At 39.8% G+C, this 17,555-nt stretch overlaps 1 protein-coding gene across 4 annotated transcripts in view; it reads right to left on the reverse strand.

Annotated features, from left to right (window-relative positions):
- The window catches only part of CTBP2 (C-terminal binding protein 2), a 280,138-nt gene that overhangs the window by 208,147 nt on the left and 54,436 nt on the right, over positions 1 to 17,555 (reverse strand). The window contains exon 2 of one of the 4 annotated variants that reach the window (XM_054983754.1): positions 2,774 to 2,812. The exons of the other annotated variants lie outside the window; for them this stretch is intronic. The gene's annotated coding sequence lies outside the window, so the exon portion shown is untranslated. The remainder of the gene's footprint in view (positions 1 to 2,773; positions 2,813 to 17,555) is intronic. 4 annotated transcript variants of the gene reach the window in all.

The raw sequence follows: 17,555 nt of genomic DNA on the forward strand, positions 1-17,555 counted from the left end.
AAAGTCATATGATCACCTAACTTATTACAAAGCCCAAGCTAAGTATTTAATGTGTAAAGCAACTCTTGGTCAGAGCTGCACTCTGGGCATGAAAAGAGCAAAAGACCATGTGATAAAAGCTTCAAGCAGCCAGACTATAACGGCAACACTGGCAGCATCACCTGACTAACACAATCCATCCTTAAAAGGATCTCTGGAACCCCGCTAAACCAACTACAACAGAATATATCCTATTTTTAGAACACAGCACAAAAAACCCTTGGCGAGCAAACCTTTCATTTTGGAGCCTTAGTTAAATACTATGGCATATCCCAAAGGGCCTGTGAAATGCAAGTCTCATATTTCAAGATGTTACACAGCACTTCAAAAGCAGGTCACCATCTAGTCAGTTCATTCCTTGAATCCCCATTGTCAAGTCAAGTCTGTTAACTCGAGTCCATAAAAAGGAGTGATGGGACTCTGCTTTGTGATCCGTCCCACAGGTGAGGTCTTTTGCCTCATCAGTATCACATTTACATCAGACTGAACCTCTGTCTTCTGGCAGCACATAGGAGAACTTTGCAAGAGAGTGGAAGCTAAATTGATAGCAACAGGAGGCTTATGGAACTCCTTCCAGAAAGAAGCCCATTACGTCCTGTTCCTGGAGACTTTGCAGGGTGGGTGGGAAGGTGAACCCATTGCTGTTCTACAAAGCAAGAGTATTTTAAATCTTGGTGTTAAGTGTATTCTTATTTGTATGATTTTTGTACAGACTAATTCTCTAGGTAATGTAATATGCTTTAATATCTTGTTTTTATCCAACACAGCTTTAAGCCATGCTTAAACTTCTGCACTGGAGTGTAGCCATCCATCCATCCATCCAACAGCATGGCCTCATCTGCTCTTACTTTAATCTGTGGATAGGGCCATGGAGACAGAAACCATTTTTAACCATTTGTGTGTGTGTGTGTGTGTGTGTGTGTGTGTGTGTGTTCATTTGTTTCATTTTGGACACAAGTGCTGCTTTTGAAGGTATTTCTGTTAATTTAATGAGGTTTTTACGATACAAAACATGGATTCATTACTTCTAAAATCCCCATTTCTTAGAGCTGTACAAACATGCATTCATACATCTTCATTTTCCCCCCATTGCCTCTGGTCTCCATGGCCACATGCAAAATGTGAAGAAGAATTTTCTCTTCAAGACTTGGAATTTTGTTCCTCAGCATTCTATAAAATTTCACAGAAGACAGAGCAAAACAACTGGATTAAAACTAGAACACGTCCTAACCGGGATGGCGTTTGAGGAATCCACTCATCCCTACTAAAAAATTCTGTGTCTGCATGCAATTCATGGGACTCTGAAATCTAGGAGTCTTCTTCCCTCTTTGCTTATGTGATACCATTCTGCCGCCCCAGTTGCCTATCTGCATGCATGTCTGAGGTGACACAGTCATGTAAATTCTGTACCATGTGTTCTGTTCAATGATGATTCAGCTCTCAGACAGAGGAATGGAGTTCAGTTCAGAAGAAATTACAAGGAAACAGACTGTCAACTATGGAGGAGTTTTTCAGCAACAAGTATAGACATTTCAACTTTCAAGGCATACAGTGACAAGTAAATTAGAGCAACCCAGTGATCTAGCAACATTTTGCTTATTGATCTTGTTTAATGAGCAATGGAAGAGTTCAACCAAAACTTTACCCAGCGGCAAAGGCAAAACTAAAGTTGATAAAACCTGACAGATAACAGCTGAATATGGAAGTAAAGATGGATTAGATTTAGATGAAGGTGGAGTAAAAATTGGTGGAAGGAAAATGATCTATTTGAGATATGCAGATGATATGCACATTACTGGCAGAAAATGGAGAAGACTTGGAACTACTATTGATAAAAGGTTAAAGGAGCAAGTGCCAAAGCAGGATTATAGCGGAATATTAAGAAGACAGAAAGTAATAACTGCTGAGTAATTACACAAATTTAAGGTTGCTGAGTAATTACACAAATTTAAGGTTGACAATGAAGGAACTGAAATTGTTCAAGAGTTTCTATTTCTTGGCCAATCATCATCCAAAAGGGAAGTTGCAACCATGAAATCAGAAGGAGATGGAGACTTGGAAAGGCAGCCATGAAGGACACTAGAAAAGATCCTTAAGTGTAAGGAAAGGTCACTGAAGACCAAGATCAAGGTAATCCATACTATGGTATTTCCTATTACTATTTATGGATGTAGAAGTTGGACAAAGAAGAAAGCAGACAGGAAGAAACTGATTTGAAATGCAACAAACACAAAATGCAAGCTTCCCCCGCCCCTAAGTCACACACACGAAAATTATGGGAAGTCCAAATCCAGCAAATAGGCATAGAGTGCAATTCTTTGAACATTTAACTGGGAGTAACTTGTAATGCACATAGCAAGACTACTACTAGGATATTAACCAGGATATTAACTTGTAACAATTCTAAGTTCTTTCAGTTTGTTAATATTTGTGCTGAAAGTGCACAAGATTTTCTTTCTGCCAAGTACAGATTGCAGAAACTTTGTAAAACCTGCTAAATATTTTGTTACAGTATCATACAAATTCATATAGTGCACCTAATGAAATAGTTGGGAGGCCTCAACTGTAACTGTGGACAGAACAGAACCTTTACACAGAGAACTGATGATGAGAAAGAACAGCTTGTCATCAGTGGCTATCCTCCTCCCCATGAATGGACCAATTCCTACCTACCTTTTCAGCCTTTCTTTAAATCCACATCCACAAAAACACACAATGCCTTTAAAAAACATACCTGAGAAAGTTCACAAGCTTCCTCAGCACAAAGAAAGATCTGAAAAGAGAACCTGAATTAGTACAACAGCCTGTATTACCACCAGTACCCCACCCCACAAGCACAAAGGGGATCAAACCCAAAGAACACCATCCTATTCAAGTTCAGTATGTTGTTAGGCCTGCAAATTTCTATAAGAAATCTGTGAGCGGAACTACAAGTGACAAAAGGCACAGGTTGGACACTTGTCAGCTTCCCTCTAGTTTTGATGGGAAATGTAGGCATCCTGGTCTTGCAGCTTGGCTCTCTGACTGCTGTCCAATGGACTTTTCAACTGTCACTTGTCCAACATTCCGCCAAGCTGCCTACATTTCCCATCAAAACTTGAGGGAAGCTGACAAGTGTCCAACCTGTGCCTTTTGTCACTTGTAGTTCCGCTCTGAGTCCATGATGAACTCTTCCTCTGAAACCAACCGGACTTCTAAAACTTCAGACTTGCAAGTTGAAAAATCATACGTTTTGCTCCACTTGGTATTTTGATTCATGCAGTTTTTACGTGAACCACCCGAAGCGGCCTCACGCTGAATCAGTTTGTTGGTCCATCAAGGTCAGTACTGTCTACTCAGACTGGCAGCAGCTCTCAAGGACCTCAGGTAAAGGTCTGTTGCATTACTTACCAACTTATCCTTTTACCTGGAGATGCCACAGATTGAACCTGGGGTCTTCTGAATGCTAAGCAGATGCTCTACCACAGAACTACAACCCCAACCAACATCCTTATACTGCCTTTCTCCTCAGTCTTTGTTCTGTATTTTATAGCTTTAAAAAGTTTGAAGCAACTTTTCCCTCACCACATCTTATTTTGGGATAAAACGTCAAATTAAGGATATTTCTGGTCTTAATCCACCAACTTGTATTTATACCCTATTTAAAAACGGAAACCTCACTTTGATAGGGCATGTGAAGAATATCATTAATTTTAAATGATACAGATTTCCTGCCTTCTTTACCATCCCTTCTTCTTGTTCAAAGTGCCAGTTAGCAATCAAAATCTGCATTTAAATAGAATATTTTTGATGTATGAAAAGTGGGCAGCCTCAGGGTAAAGAGGTATCATTTTCCATTCTCCATATGCACAAGATTACATTTAAAATGTGATACCGCATTTTAAAAACGTATTGGACACTTTGGAATTGTCATTCTATCACCTTTTGTTTTATTATTTTAAAAATCCCTTTTGCCAATACATTACTTGAAGCAAAGAATATTCATTAATAAAAATAGTGTGATATTTCGGCATTCTATCAATTTAATCTTGAAAAAAAGATTGCATTCAACTAGACCTTGTAAATCACCACCTCTCATAATTCCAGCCATTATTCAGTGTGAAATTCAAGCAGTTGGAATTCATTAACATAGGTTGTTACAAATCTGCATTTTTAGACTTTGTCATAAAATGCAGCAGACCAAATTCAGTGACCTGGATCTAATAGCCTTTCATGTGAAGTGGCCTTGTTAGAGGGCTTCTTCTAACCCTTGTCTCTTTTACTGGTTGAATAGATGCCACTTCCATTCTCCGCTACTGACCGGGTCATAGTGAGGGAAGGCAAGCTATTCAAGCATTACTGATGCTATGATTATATTTTTGGGACATAAAAAAGTAACCAGTAAGCCGTGGTCTGGAAGAATCGACTTAGGCATGATAGGCCTGAAGAGAAGATCAACTAACCAGAACGCCAATGCATCAAATTCCCTCTTACGTCTGAAGGTCTCTACACATCTTACGTGAATTGATTATTATGTTTACTATGGGTACTGGCATAGTTTCCTGAAGTAAATATGTGGTATACGAACAACAGGCGCTTGCCATTAAATACCGGTGAACAAGTGTTTGAGAAGCTGATGCTCAATCATGGCTTCACTCACATGGATATCCTTGTATAAGAACACACCTCTGTTGTTCATCTGTGTCTACTGTAGCAACACCCGTATATTTAAGGCAAACACAATGACCATGTAAAGTGAAGCACCTCTTTTAAAAAAAAATCTGAAAAGGAAGTGTTAAGCAGCTTGATGATCAACATGTTTAATGCAGTGCTATGAAAAAAAGAAGTGCACAGTTGTATGGAAATGCCTCCCCATTGGTGCCTATATCTATAATAAAAAGAAATATAAAACCTTCCAATTTAGGAAGGACTTAACTTTATGATTTATGATTTGTTTTTTGGATTGAATTTTATGGAAACAAGGAAAGTAGTATACATGAAGTGGTAACTTAAAAAAATGAATATACTACAGACTAGAAGGCAGACAGATCAAGAAGGCTCATGCAAGTAAGCCAAACCACATGCTATCAGGGAAGCCAAAAATGAAATCCACCCCCCCCCCGACACTATTAGACTCAGGCCTAATTTTCACTAAAGTGATAAACCTACATATGAGGTTGTTCCAATTCTGATTTCAGCCAGATGCGCTCACATGAAAATGATCCTCCATTAAAAAAATCCCTGCACAAGCATGTCATACAGAAAGCCATGGATTAATTTGTAGCCTAGCATCTAGAATTTGTAGCCTAGCATTCTATGTAGAGCCACTTTTTGTATACTTCCATTTGTAGTTAAGGGTGGTACAATCAGGCATGTGTTTACTATTTCAGTGCACTATTGCAGTGGCTAGAAGAAGCAGGAAACACACCACTGTCTGAATTGCCTGTTGACCATAGCCAACATCTGTCGATCATTCTTAGCTTCCCACCTGTAATACCAACATACAGAAAGGACCACCTTTTCCCATAAAAATTCTGATGTCCAATCTTCAAATGAGGCCCTCCTATTGGTCCCACCTTTAAAAGTCAGACAAGCGACTACCAAGAGAGATGGGGCTTACAGTGATGGCACCCGAGCGATAGAATTCACTATCCAGGCAACTCCCCCTAGATCTGTCAATATTGGCGAGATCCAGCCAGCTTCTCCACTCAAGCTCACCCAGTTCCTCTCCTTTCTACAGCTCCCATCCCACATGAATTCTGTACAGGTGTCATGATCTTCAGCATAGCCTTTTCAGATGGGCAGATGGCTCCCCTCCTTCCTTTTTCACCAAAGCAGAAAAGCAGGTTGGATTCAACCTACTTTTTAAGTGTCATTTTCATGCAAAGCCTGTTCTGTTTACCTCATTACTATCAAATGGCTAATAGCCATCACCGGTGGTGGTTATTTTAAGGATGCTGTTTTTAACAATTGTTACCTCTTTAGTTTTAGTTGTTCTAGGGAACTTTGTAGACTTTGCTTCAACTGAATGTTTGTAAGTAGAGATGGGCATAAACCAGGAAAAAACTGACCCATGTGGTTCGTGGTTCGTCGCATTTCACAAACCTGCCCCAATTCACGAAAACGTCACATCCAGGTCAGCAAATTGTCACTTCTAGGTCAGCAGAAGATCATTTCCGGGCCAGCACTTTCTGTTCATGCCCATTATTTGTAAGATATCTTGAATGCTGTTTTAGCGTAAATCAGCATACATTCATAAACTATTGTTAAATTAATAACAGTGGGTTATTGTTATTAACATGTTTAGGATGGTTTCAGGGACAGACATCTACTTTTGGAACACTAAGTGACCCCCTATCTCAGAAAATACCACTGATCAGATTTACCTGAGCTCATATTTAAAATTTCCCCCCTTTGTATAACTGTATCGGCATTAATTGTTATAGTCTTACCCAAATGGCACCACCAACTTAGGACAGTCTTTTTTCCTCTAGTATAGTGGTTTAAAGGAATTTTCAGCACCATAATATTTTGTCAACTGTAGATGGTTAGCAACCATAAAAATAATACAGGAACAGAGACATATTTTGAAACAGGTGTCATGTTTTGTTGGAAGTGCCACAGGAAAATGAGAAGAGAATCTGACAAGTGTATCATCAGGGGAAAATTCAAACTGATTTCTTAAATGATCAATCCACTGAAATGATTCATTTGCCTATGTAACTTTAATCTGTGTACCTTAATCAACATGAAAACTGCCATTAGTTTTAACATATGTAGAATGGAATTGGCAAGTCCTAAGGCTGAAATCCGAATGCTTATGTAATTAACTACTAGGTACTTCACAAAACACTTATTTCTAAAAGTTCTTTACCTACCAGCAATCAAAAATTTCCCAAACAAACAGTACAGAAAAGAGGAGGATTTGGGATAATAACAGTCAATTGAATGTGAAATTACACCTATATCCTTTACATTTTCCCCTATGTGTCTCCTCTGATTTGCTTTGTGCTATATTCTCTCCACAGCAAATGCATTGTAGTAGATACAAATGTGACAGCCAGTTTGGTGTAGTGATTAAGAGCGACAGGACTCTAATCTGGAGAAGCTGGTTTGATTCCCTACTCCTCCACTTGAAGCCAGCTGGGTGACCTTGGGTCAGTCACAGCTCTCCTGAGTTCTCTCAGCCCCACCCACCTCATAGGGCGATTGTTGTGGGGATAATAACATACTTTGTAAACCACTCTGAGTGGGTGTTGTCTTGAAGGGCGGTATATAAATTGAATGTTATTATATAAATCAAATGTTTGATACACAGGAGAATTTATATGGATATTGGGCTTCATTCTGACATTTGGCTGCAACCATCAACAAATATGGACATGAACAACTAATGTGAGAGACATAAAATTAACCCCATTGTTAACTCGCTGTGCTTTCGAAATGATTTTCTGCTATTTACAAAATGGCAAATCAGAATTTCTAGCCTTGGTACTCTGCTGACGGATATGAAGGATTTTTGAATTGTGTTCCAGAGAAGAAAATTGAAGAGAGCATGACTTGTCTAAGGCCACCAACTGCATTCACAACAGAGCACAATTTGAACTACAGACTCCCCAGATGACAACTATCACTATACTACACCAGCTCTTGAATTTAACTGCCTCTACAAATACTTAAAATTATCTCAACAAGCTCACTGATGTAAGATAAAACTGAAGTTAGACGAGAAGCACAGATTCACACTGTTGAGGCTCTACATCGCAGATGCAGTTATTCAAGAGGTAACCACGTACATTACCCAAAGTGCATAATTAGATCTCATGCCAGCGCTGCAGGTGGTGATATGGTGCTCATATAGGAACTAACTGCATAATCTGGTTGGCCCCTATGGATCACCGCTTGTATATATTATGACTTCGCAAATACCAGAAACGTATTTTTTTTCAGGATCAACCACATGCCACTATAACTAACAACCATAAATGTATACCTATACAGGGTTTATAAAGGTTTGTTCCAACATCCCAATATTGCCAAACATGATTTTATTTATATTTGAGCATACAGGCACTAGTGTGCTTCACAGGAAGATGCACTACAAATACAGCAAAGGTGGCCCCAGTATATTCCATTATAAGCCTGTCATCTTGTTTCCATTTGGACAGGCATTTTTCATGCTTTCACTCTGCCTCAGGCTGCTCGGTGTTCTCTCCTCACCCTCATTCATAAAAGGCCAGTGGAAGACACTCAGATGTTTCTATGAATGAGGCTGAGAAAAATAAGCATTACTCTCCCTCCCCTCATTTTTACAACTAATTTCTTATTAAGTTTAAGACCAATAACGTTCTGAAAAGGACTTCTGACATACAGCAAGGGGCTCAGGACAAAGATCTTTGCATTCCCACAAAAGGTACACTATCCTCCTAAACAAGCTCAAGCATGGTTATGTTTACAGGTTTTCTAACTCAAGAATACATCCTTTAACATGGGGTACAGTTAATCACCACCAACTACACAAAGCTCTAGCTACTCTATTTCAGTTCCCCTTCCTGTGTTTCAAGTAAAGAAGTTCCATAATTCCACAGCAATTCTCTTTCTTTGGAAATAATAAAAATTGGTATCAAAAGCCAAAATCATAAAAAAGTAAATAATAAATGTACCGCAAACTTGTACAAGAATATCCCTAAAAATGCCAAGCAGAATCTAAACTGTAATAGATCTATAGCTATTCTACTTCAAGCAATTAATTGTAGGCAACATCCCTTCCACAAGTAGTAACATCTGGAGGAACAGTACAGGAGGCTAGACTGCCAAAATTGTACTCAATTAGAAAAAGTCAAATACTAAAGTCTGTTCTCCAAGACCTCACTCAACAACAAAAGCCAATGCTTTTATAAAAATTAATGGCCTAATTAAATATAGAAGCTCTCATACATGACCAAATTCCAGTGGTGATGGAAGGAGGGGAGAAGCTCAGTGCTTTTTTTCCCTTGCTGATTTTCCATTTTCACTGGTTGAAAAAGTCTTTCCTTTGATCAAATGCAACTGATGGCACACTTACCCTTCCCAAATCCAGTCTGATTTGCCCAACATAGGGGCTTCTGGGACCAATTTAGATGGTACAGAAGGACAAGATGGAGACAGGGTAATGAGGAGTGGTTATGTCTGCTCATGATTCCTTTTACATATTACCAAATCAACTACAGGAGGAACACTCATTACAGTTTAACACTGGCTTGATCTTGCAATGTGTAAATTACTGAGTGCTAACCTTGTGTCTTGGTTATACCATTTCTGACCACAGCTGAGAATTCGTATGACTGAATGCTCCTCCATTAAAAAAAATCATAATCTTTGCACATAGAATTTTAGCTATCAGGGAGAAAGCTATAGGTGGGAAAACTATAGACTAAAAAACATCTTCCTCTACCATCTAGTTTTCAAATATTTTCCCCTGAATGTGGCATATCCATTCATATGAGTTAACCTTGTGATGTGAAGTGCTGCAGCCCAAATAAACATTTGCCACCTCAGTGAGAACTAAGCCAATATGTTCATGTACGTTGATCACATTAATGAAAATATGAATCCCATTCTTTGGCGGCAAGGGATCATAGGAGCGCTGTTTTATTAGCATTTATTTGACAAAAAATTGCCAATGTAGTCCTTGACCATATAACCTGGCTTTGAAATTAGCAACCCATTCACCCGGGATGAGCAGCTATTTCCTTAGGTTAACACTTGACATAATAGGCTAGAAGCACTCGAGGCACAATCAAGTGGCAACTACACAACTCTTTTTAGATTGGGGATCCCTACTTCCAGCTGCTGCACCAATGGAAGTGTCTGTCCTTTCTGCTACTACTCACCTGTAAGTAATGGTAGTTTACTTCAAGAAAGGTAAATTGTCAACCTAAGTTGGCATTTTGAAAATTCAGTATCAATCTGCAAAACAAGATGACTTCTAATATTTGACATAAGATATGATGCTATTAGAGTATCAAAACAAAAATGAGAGCATGTCTTTGCACTACATTGTTTCAAAACATTATGGCATTTATAAAAACATAAATTTTTAAATAATCAGGCAATTCTTTTATACACCAAGCTTTAATATGCTTTACACATTAGCACATTTTTCCCTGCCTCACATTATATCTTCTGCCATTTATAATTAATTTTAACAGCTTCTGCAACTTATCCCACAGGTTGTTGCTGTTTCTTTTAAACAGTGCGCTGCTGAGAAATTGATTTGTTTTCTCCGTATGCCGACAGAAATCATATTATAAAATATGCATAAATGTCATTTCTTGGGCTGCTTCTGAGGATTACTGCAAAACAAAAAGCTTACTTTAACAACAGACACACCACACACAGAAAATAAAATAAAACTGAAAATAAAGGCTAGTAAATTACAACATCCTTCCAGTTGCACCTTGCGTTCAACAGCCCAAGATTCTATTTAACCAATAAAGGCAAATAACCTCCAGGCTAGAACTGGACGATGTTTTGTGCAGGGATCCCCAATGTGGTTGCCCATGAGCACTATGGCACCAGCTGACACTTTTCATGGCTCTCATCAAGTGTTTTTAGAAAGTGGGCGAGACCAGGTGGCCAGAGGGCTTCCAATTGGCCATTTGGGATCTGACTGGCTATACAGATTAAAAGGTATCCTGTTAAACAGAGTTGAAATGTTGGAGAGTTATTATAAGAGATATGCATAACATTGCACCCTTGCTTCTTGTGGCAGCCATTTTGTGGTTGGACCCACCACCCTGTGTCAGAATTCCAGAGATGCCCACAGGTTCAAAAAGGTTAGGGATCCCTAATTTATTTATTATTATTTATTTGATTTGATTTATAGCCAGCCCTCCCTGCAAACGGGCTCAGGGTGGATTACAATAAAAAGGTACAAAACCAGAGTACAATAAAATCACAGATTTCACAAACACAATATTTCAAGAATTCACTTACCATTTATGAAAAGCATGAAGGTCTGGATCAGTATCTTGTGGCTGCTCATGCGTGGGGTAGGGGAGGTGACCTTATAGCTCCCTGCCCCCCTCCCAGGCAGGAGACCGGCAGGGAGACTCATTTGATGGATTTAATGTTGGCCTCAACCATAAACCTGGCGGAACATCTCTGTCTTGCAGACCCACCAAAAGGATGGAAGATCTTGGCGGGCCTGAGTGTCTTCTGACAAAGAGTTCTACCAGGTCAAAGCCAGGACCGAAAATGCCCTGGCCCTGGTCCAGAGACCACCAGTGCAATCCTAAGCAGAGTTACACCCTTCTAAACCCATAGACTTCAGGAGACTTACAACAGTGCAGTTGCTAAATAGAATTATACCCCTCTAACTCCACTGAAGTCAACTGTCTCTCTACACTAGACATCTTACACAGGGACGCTCAAGTGACTTACTTTCAGGTGTACTCTCTCTCTAGTAGTGCACGTGTATCCACAATGGGAGAACAAGTGTAAGATCTCACTTGAGGGTCCCCTCTGTCTTGTGTAGAGAGATTCATAATAGCACTTTCCAGGGAGTAAGTCATATTAAATAGACTTGAATTCTTAGTAGATCCATCAGCACTGATAGTCCCTTCAGTCCCTTATTGTAACCCCACTTAGGAACTTAAGACCCCTACTAGATCAGATTGGTAGTCCATCTACTACAGCATCTTTTTTTGGAGAGGGGCCAAGCAACAACTTTGATCTCAAGTTTCAACTTGTGCAATTTCTGGCCAATATACAGAGAAGGAAGGAATATGCATATGAATTATACTAAACCTTGCACTAACAGAAATACACTAAATCCAGTTGTGTTTCCACTTGCATATTTCTGGATAATAACCAACCTACAGAGAGACTATTGTAAATATATAACAAAATCCACATCTTTGCTTCTCCAATACACGCATCCAACACTTACTTACTCTCCTTTACTTCCTCTTTTCATATTTTACTTGATTTTATAGTGTCAAAACAATGTGAGAGCAAACCATACTACTAAAGAATTGTGTCAATCCTAGCCTCATGATCCGAATATTTCAGTTCATTGTGTTCAATCCAGCAATGTGTTTGTGGTGTTTCTGGCATGGGCACAACCACTCAATATGGCTGAACAGAAGCTAGGACCCATGGTTGGAATTATACAGTGACAATCAAGTGGTTAGAAAGACATTCTTGGCTACCTTCTTTACTGCCTTAACAATCAGAGATTCCAAAGATACAAGACTACATGTTGGTCAGCCATTTACGTAAAAGCAGTAATGCACAGAACTTCTCCTTTTCTTGCAAAGATGCGGTTATCATCTCTCCAAGTCAGAAGTCTAATATTTAACTTTTGGTTACAGCACATTTTCTAAAACATTCATCTGTTCCTGCATGTGAGAAATTGAACAGATTGTACTTTATTTACTGTTTTGATTGCACTGTACACACTTATGCATTTTTCAACCCATCATCATTTCATACTCACACATATAGATAATTTACAAATATAATGGGATCTATTTCAGTCAAAGATCAGGCATCTCACCCTGCTGCTCTGCCATGCACATGCCATAATCAGGGTGGGAATCCAGACACAGGCAAAACAGACTGATACCGTAGGGTATACACTCACCGTGTCATTAGAATAATCCATTTCCAAATCCACTCAGCAGGATAACATTATTATAGAAGGTGCAAGAAGCAACCACTAAATTTAAACCTGCAAAACAGGTTTAGTATAGAATGGAGTGGAACAGAATCCAATACAAAGTGAACTGCGATATCAGCAAACTGAGCAGAGTGTCCTGCTGAGCAAAAGAAACAGCTTGTCTAAAATTGCAAATCAATTCCCACTCAATGGAATTAAAGTACAATCATTCTTTCACATTACTTCTATTTGAGTCAGTTGAAGCAGCAGTGCACTACATTTATATTTCATAGATGTAAAGCTAATGCTCTTCCAGTGCAGTCCTCCATTTTAAAAACATACTGAGTTTCAAATCCAAAAATGCAAATCAGTAAATGTTGGCAAAGACTTTGCTTTCAAAAACAATGACAACCTCTTAATTTGTTTCACTGAACCAGAGGATTGCCACAGTCAGGGAAGCCTGTCACATACCTAATCCCAGTTTTTTATACCTTTTTTCACAGATATTACAGTTTTCAAAGAATAAGCAAAAAAGGTTCCCATCCTGGTAATACAGACCAAATGTCACTTGTCCCTAGGAAGTGCCTTTTCCAGCTTTCTCTTTGTTCTATAAAGTTTTCCCAATGTTCTACCCTTTAATTTACCCTTACAATCAGGGTTGTATTCTTATATCTACACTTACACTAAAGACTTCCCAAGATCAGCAACTAGTTGCTGCTTGACATTCACTGTGGTCGACATCCAGTTTGGTGTAGTGGTTAGGAGCGCAGGACTCTAATCTGGAAAACCAGGTTTGATTCTTCACTCCTCCACGAAGCCAGCTGGGTAACCTTGGGTCAGTCACAGCTTCTAGCTCTCTCAGTCCCACCCACCTCACAGGGTGTTTTGTTGTGAGGATAATAATGACATACTTTGTAAACTGCTCTGAGTGGATGTTAAATCATCCTGAAGGACAGTATATAAATCTAATGTTGTTGTTATTGTTATCTGGATTAGAGATGGGCACGAACCAAAATACGAACCAAAGTTCGTGACAAACCAGGCCAGTTTATGGTTTATGAACCAGCAGTTTGTCAGAGCCCATTTCTGACAAACCACTACAAACTTTAGGCGAGTTCGTTTTTTGGTTCGTCACTGCAGACAGCCTGGCGCCAATCAATCAATTTCCTAAACAACAGGGGATGGACTTCCTGCAGACCTTCTGCTGACCAGGAAGTGGCCTTCTACTGGCCTGGAAGTGACGATTTACTGACCTGGATGTGACATTTTCACGAACCAAATGAACTGGTTCATGAACCAGAGCAGGTTCATGCAAGTTCATGGTTCATGAAATGCGATGAACCACGAACCGCATGGTTCAGTTTTTTTACGGTTCAAGTCCATCTCTAATCTGGATACTCAAGCCAGTTGCTCTGAACAGCAAAATAAGGGCAGGATTACACATTATGAATAGTTCTGCAATCACTTTCTCAACAATTTTGTGTTTATTTTTCCAACACAGAAATTCATTTTTGAAGTTGAAGAGTTTAAAAGAAGAGAATGTAGAGAAAGGAGCAATTTAATTTTTCCCCGTCATATTTTCCTCCAAAACTCAGCCCCATCCCCAGCTGCTTTTAACATCCCTGTGGAAAGCGAGTCAGTACTAGCAAAAGCAACTTGGGAATGGAAATTATTAGAAGAATGGTGGGGGAGGGTAAATAGCCCTTCTCTCCACCTGCACTGTTCTCCTTCTTTGCTGCATTCTTCAAAAGAAATTGTCAGGAAAAACAAATCACAGAACAACTTACTGAGATATGATTCGATAAGATTAAAGCCACCAAGATCTCTATGAGCTACTCAGAAGTTTGGTTATCGTTTCTAGATCAATTACAATGCTACAAATGGCTGCTGACAGGAAATAGACCTGAGGTTTTGCTTTTAAAGGATACAAGGGCCTAACTGATAGAAAGTGCATGAACAAAAGAATTATTAATTTTATTTCTGTTCAAGTGAACCTAGATAAGAGTTCCAGTTCTTTGTTCCAGCAGTTCCTGTTTTCCCAGATAATATTTGGAGAGGCATCTGAGGAGCCTTCCTAGCTGGTGTGTGCATTATCTTACCATACCCAACCGGAAATTGGGAGAAAGTGGGGAAGATTCTACTAGCAGCAGCTGAATACCATCTGGGACAAGTTGATTTTTCCTCTCCTTGCAGGTACTTAGCCTTAGTATGGCTGGAAGTACAAGCCCAAGGTTCTTAGCCCAAGGTTCTTGGGACTTTGCGTTAGCTACTCAAGTGCTGCTGAGAATGTGTTTTATTTATTTAAATTGTATTGTTTAAAACTTGTTCTTTAACATTCTGGGGATTTCAATAAGATGCTATAGGGTCCCTTTGTGATAAAAAAATAATAGATATGCTGTAATAAATGTATCACTTAACTGGCCACAAATTGTCTATCAATCATGTTTTTATCTTACCATTTCTGCAAGGAAGTTAGAGCAGTGCATACAGATTTCCCCTTCCACTGTGGGGCAAGTGCTTGCTTAAAAAAGTAAGTAAAAAGAGACAGAAGACATGCAAATCAGGAAAAGAGAAAATGATGCAAAACCAAATGAGGTACATATAGAAAGGAAAGTTTCAGGTGCTTTCAGAAGCAAGTCTGAGAAGAGGCCATGCGCTATATGCATGCAGAAGGTCCTAGGTTTAATCCTTGGCATGACCAACAGGTATTGGCAAAGATCTTTTGCTGCCTGAGATTCTAGATAACAGCTGCCAGTTAGAGTAGGCAAAACTGAGGAAGAGGGGCCAATGAGTCAACGTGGTATAAAACAGATAAAATATGTCTAGCATTGATATTCAGAACTTTATATGCTTTCTCATCAATATCTATGTGAAGTACTTACAGAAGGAAGACTTTGCCTTCGCTTGTTATTCTACAAGCATAAAAAGAAATTCCAATTCTTAACTAAGAGGACTAGGTTTTTTGGAAGTATTTTTATTTGTTGTTTTACTAAGTTGCATAATCAAAAAGAGTCCAGTAGCACCTTTAAGACTAACTGTGATTCTCGAAAGCTGATGCTACAATAAAGTTGGTTAGTCTTAAAGGTGCTACTGGACTCTTTTTGATTTTGTTACTACAAACTAACACGGCTAACTCCTCTGGATCTAAGTTGCATAAGGCATCTTAAAGCCTTCCTCTAGTACAAAGAATGTAAGAGCCTCTTGCACTGGAAAAAGGCACTGCTGTTTGTGGAACTGTCTGGTAAGATCAAACCCAGAGTTCTTTGATTTGAAGAGTCTCCTCAAAGAAGCCCCGGTCCGAGACCTACCTGGGGGACCTTGTTTGCGGGGTGCCAGGTGTAGTGCAAAGCAAATAACATCTCTTCAGGGTCCATGCAATTCTCAACAGCCTCTCAACCCATCAGGATCAGGCTGCCTAGGCTCTCAGGGGCAGATCCTGCTAGAGGATGGTGGGTGGGGCGATGCAAGGGATGGCATCAGAATTTAAAGGTACAAAGCAGTTTGATTAGATGGGAGGGATGTGGCAGAGGGAGATGTCAGGATGTAAAGATAAACTGCATCTTGAAGAGAGGAATTTGCATCTGTAATGTAGCAAGATTAGGATTTTCCTCCCAGTAGTTACACATAGGATTCTTATCTCACTACAGATGATAATGTCTGCTTTAATCAAGCTGCATTGTATCAGTGTACCTTTACATCCTGGCATTTTCCTTTGCTACACCTCTCCCATCTAATCAAGTTGTAGTGTACCTTTAGATCCTGATGTGCTTCCACTGTAACAGTCCACCCACCTTTTAGCGGGCGTATTAAGACTCAGGGATCTCCATTCTTCTTTGTGTTTGAAGAAAAGATCCCCGACTATTGAAAGCTTACACTCTAAAAATCTTTTTGGTCTCTAAGGTGCCACTGGACTCAAACCCAGCATCTTTTTACTATACGTGCGCCTTTTCACATATGTGGGGTTTGCTCTTTACTAGAGGTAGGCACGAACAGTGATACGAACAAAAAAAAGCCATGAAAAGCCCAATCCACTGTTCGCGAGCAAACTGTTTGTGAGGCCCCATTTCCAGGCAAACATGAGTTCTTTCCAAGCCCTCTTCGTGGCGTTCGTCAGCCTTTCATAAAGCCAGACAGTCTGGCGCCTTTCAATCAATTCCCCTGGCAACATAGGCATGGACTGTCTGAACTCTGTCTGGCTTGTAACCCCTCAAAGTAGCTTCCAGCAGACCGTCCAGTTTTTGCCACTGTGAAAAGAAAATGACAGAAAAGGGAGGGACCCATGGATCATGGCTTTCCCAGGGTCCAATCTCTCTGAAACTTGGGGAGTCTTCAGAGGACAGTGAGGACTATGCCCCAGAAAATTTGGTGGGTATTGGACACTGGGAAGGCCAGTTTGTAACCCTTCAAAGTAGCTGCCAGCAGACAGTCCAGTTTTTGCCACTGTGAAGAGAAAATGACATGAAAAGGAGAGACCCATGGACTCTTCCCAGCTCAAGTCCAGCTAAGTCTCAAGGGGGCCGCTCTGGCTCCCACGAACCTCCAACTACAAACATGTTCGTGAACATGTCATGTCCGTTGATGTTTGTGAATCCCTGTTCGTGGATGGCAACGAACAACGAACATCGTGTTCATTTTTTTTCCTGTTCGTGCCCATCTCTACTCTTTACATAATTCTGTCATCTTATATGGTTTGTAAAAATGCCTTGGAAAACCAGACACAACGATCCTGCCTTTGAGGGCAAGTAAGTGCCTTCACAGAACACCATACTCGGCTACAAAAGGAAGGCTATGAAAAGATTACTTCCATTACATTCAAGTGCCATATAGTTTAGGAAATGGCTATATAATTTTTGGCATGAAGACAAAAGGGGACTGAGAACTACAATAGTTGTGA

This window comes from Eublepharis macularius, chromosome 6, assembly GCF_028583425.1.
Source record: "Eublepharis macularius isolate TG4126 chromosome 6, MPM_Emac_v1.0, whole genome shotgun sequence".
Taxonomy (NCBI): domain Eukaryota; kingdom Metazoa; phylum Chordata; class Lepidosauria; order Squamata; family Eublepharidae; genus Eublepharis; species Eublepharis macularius.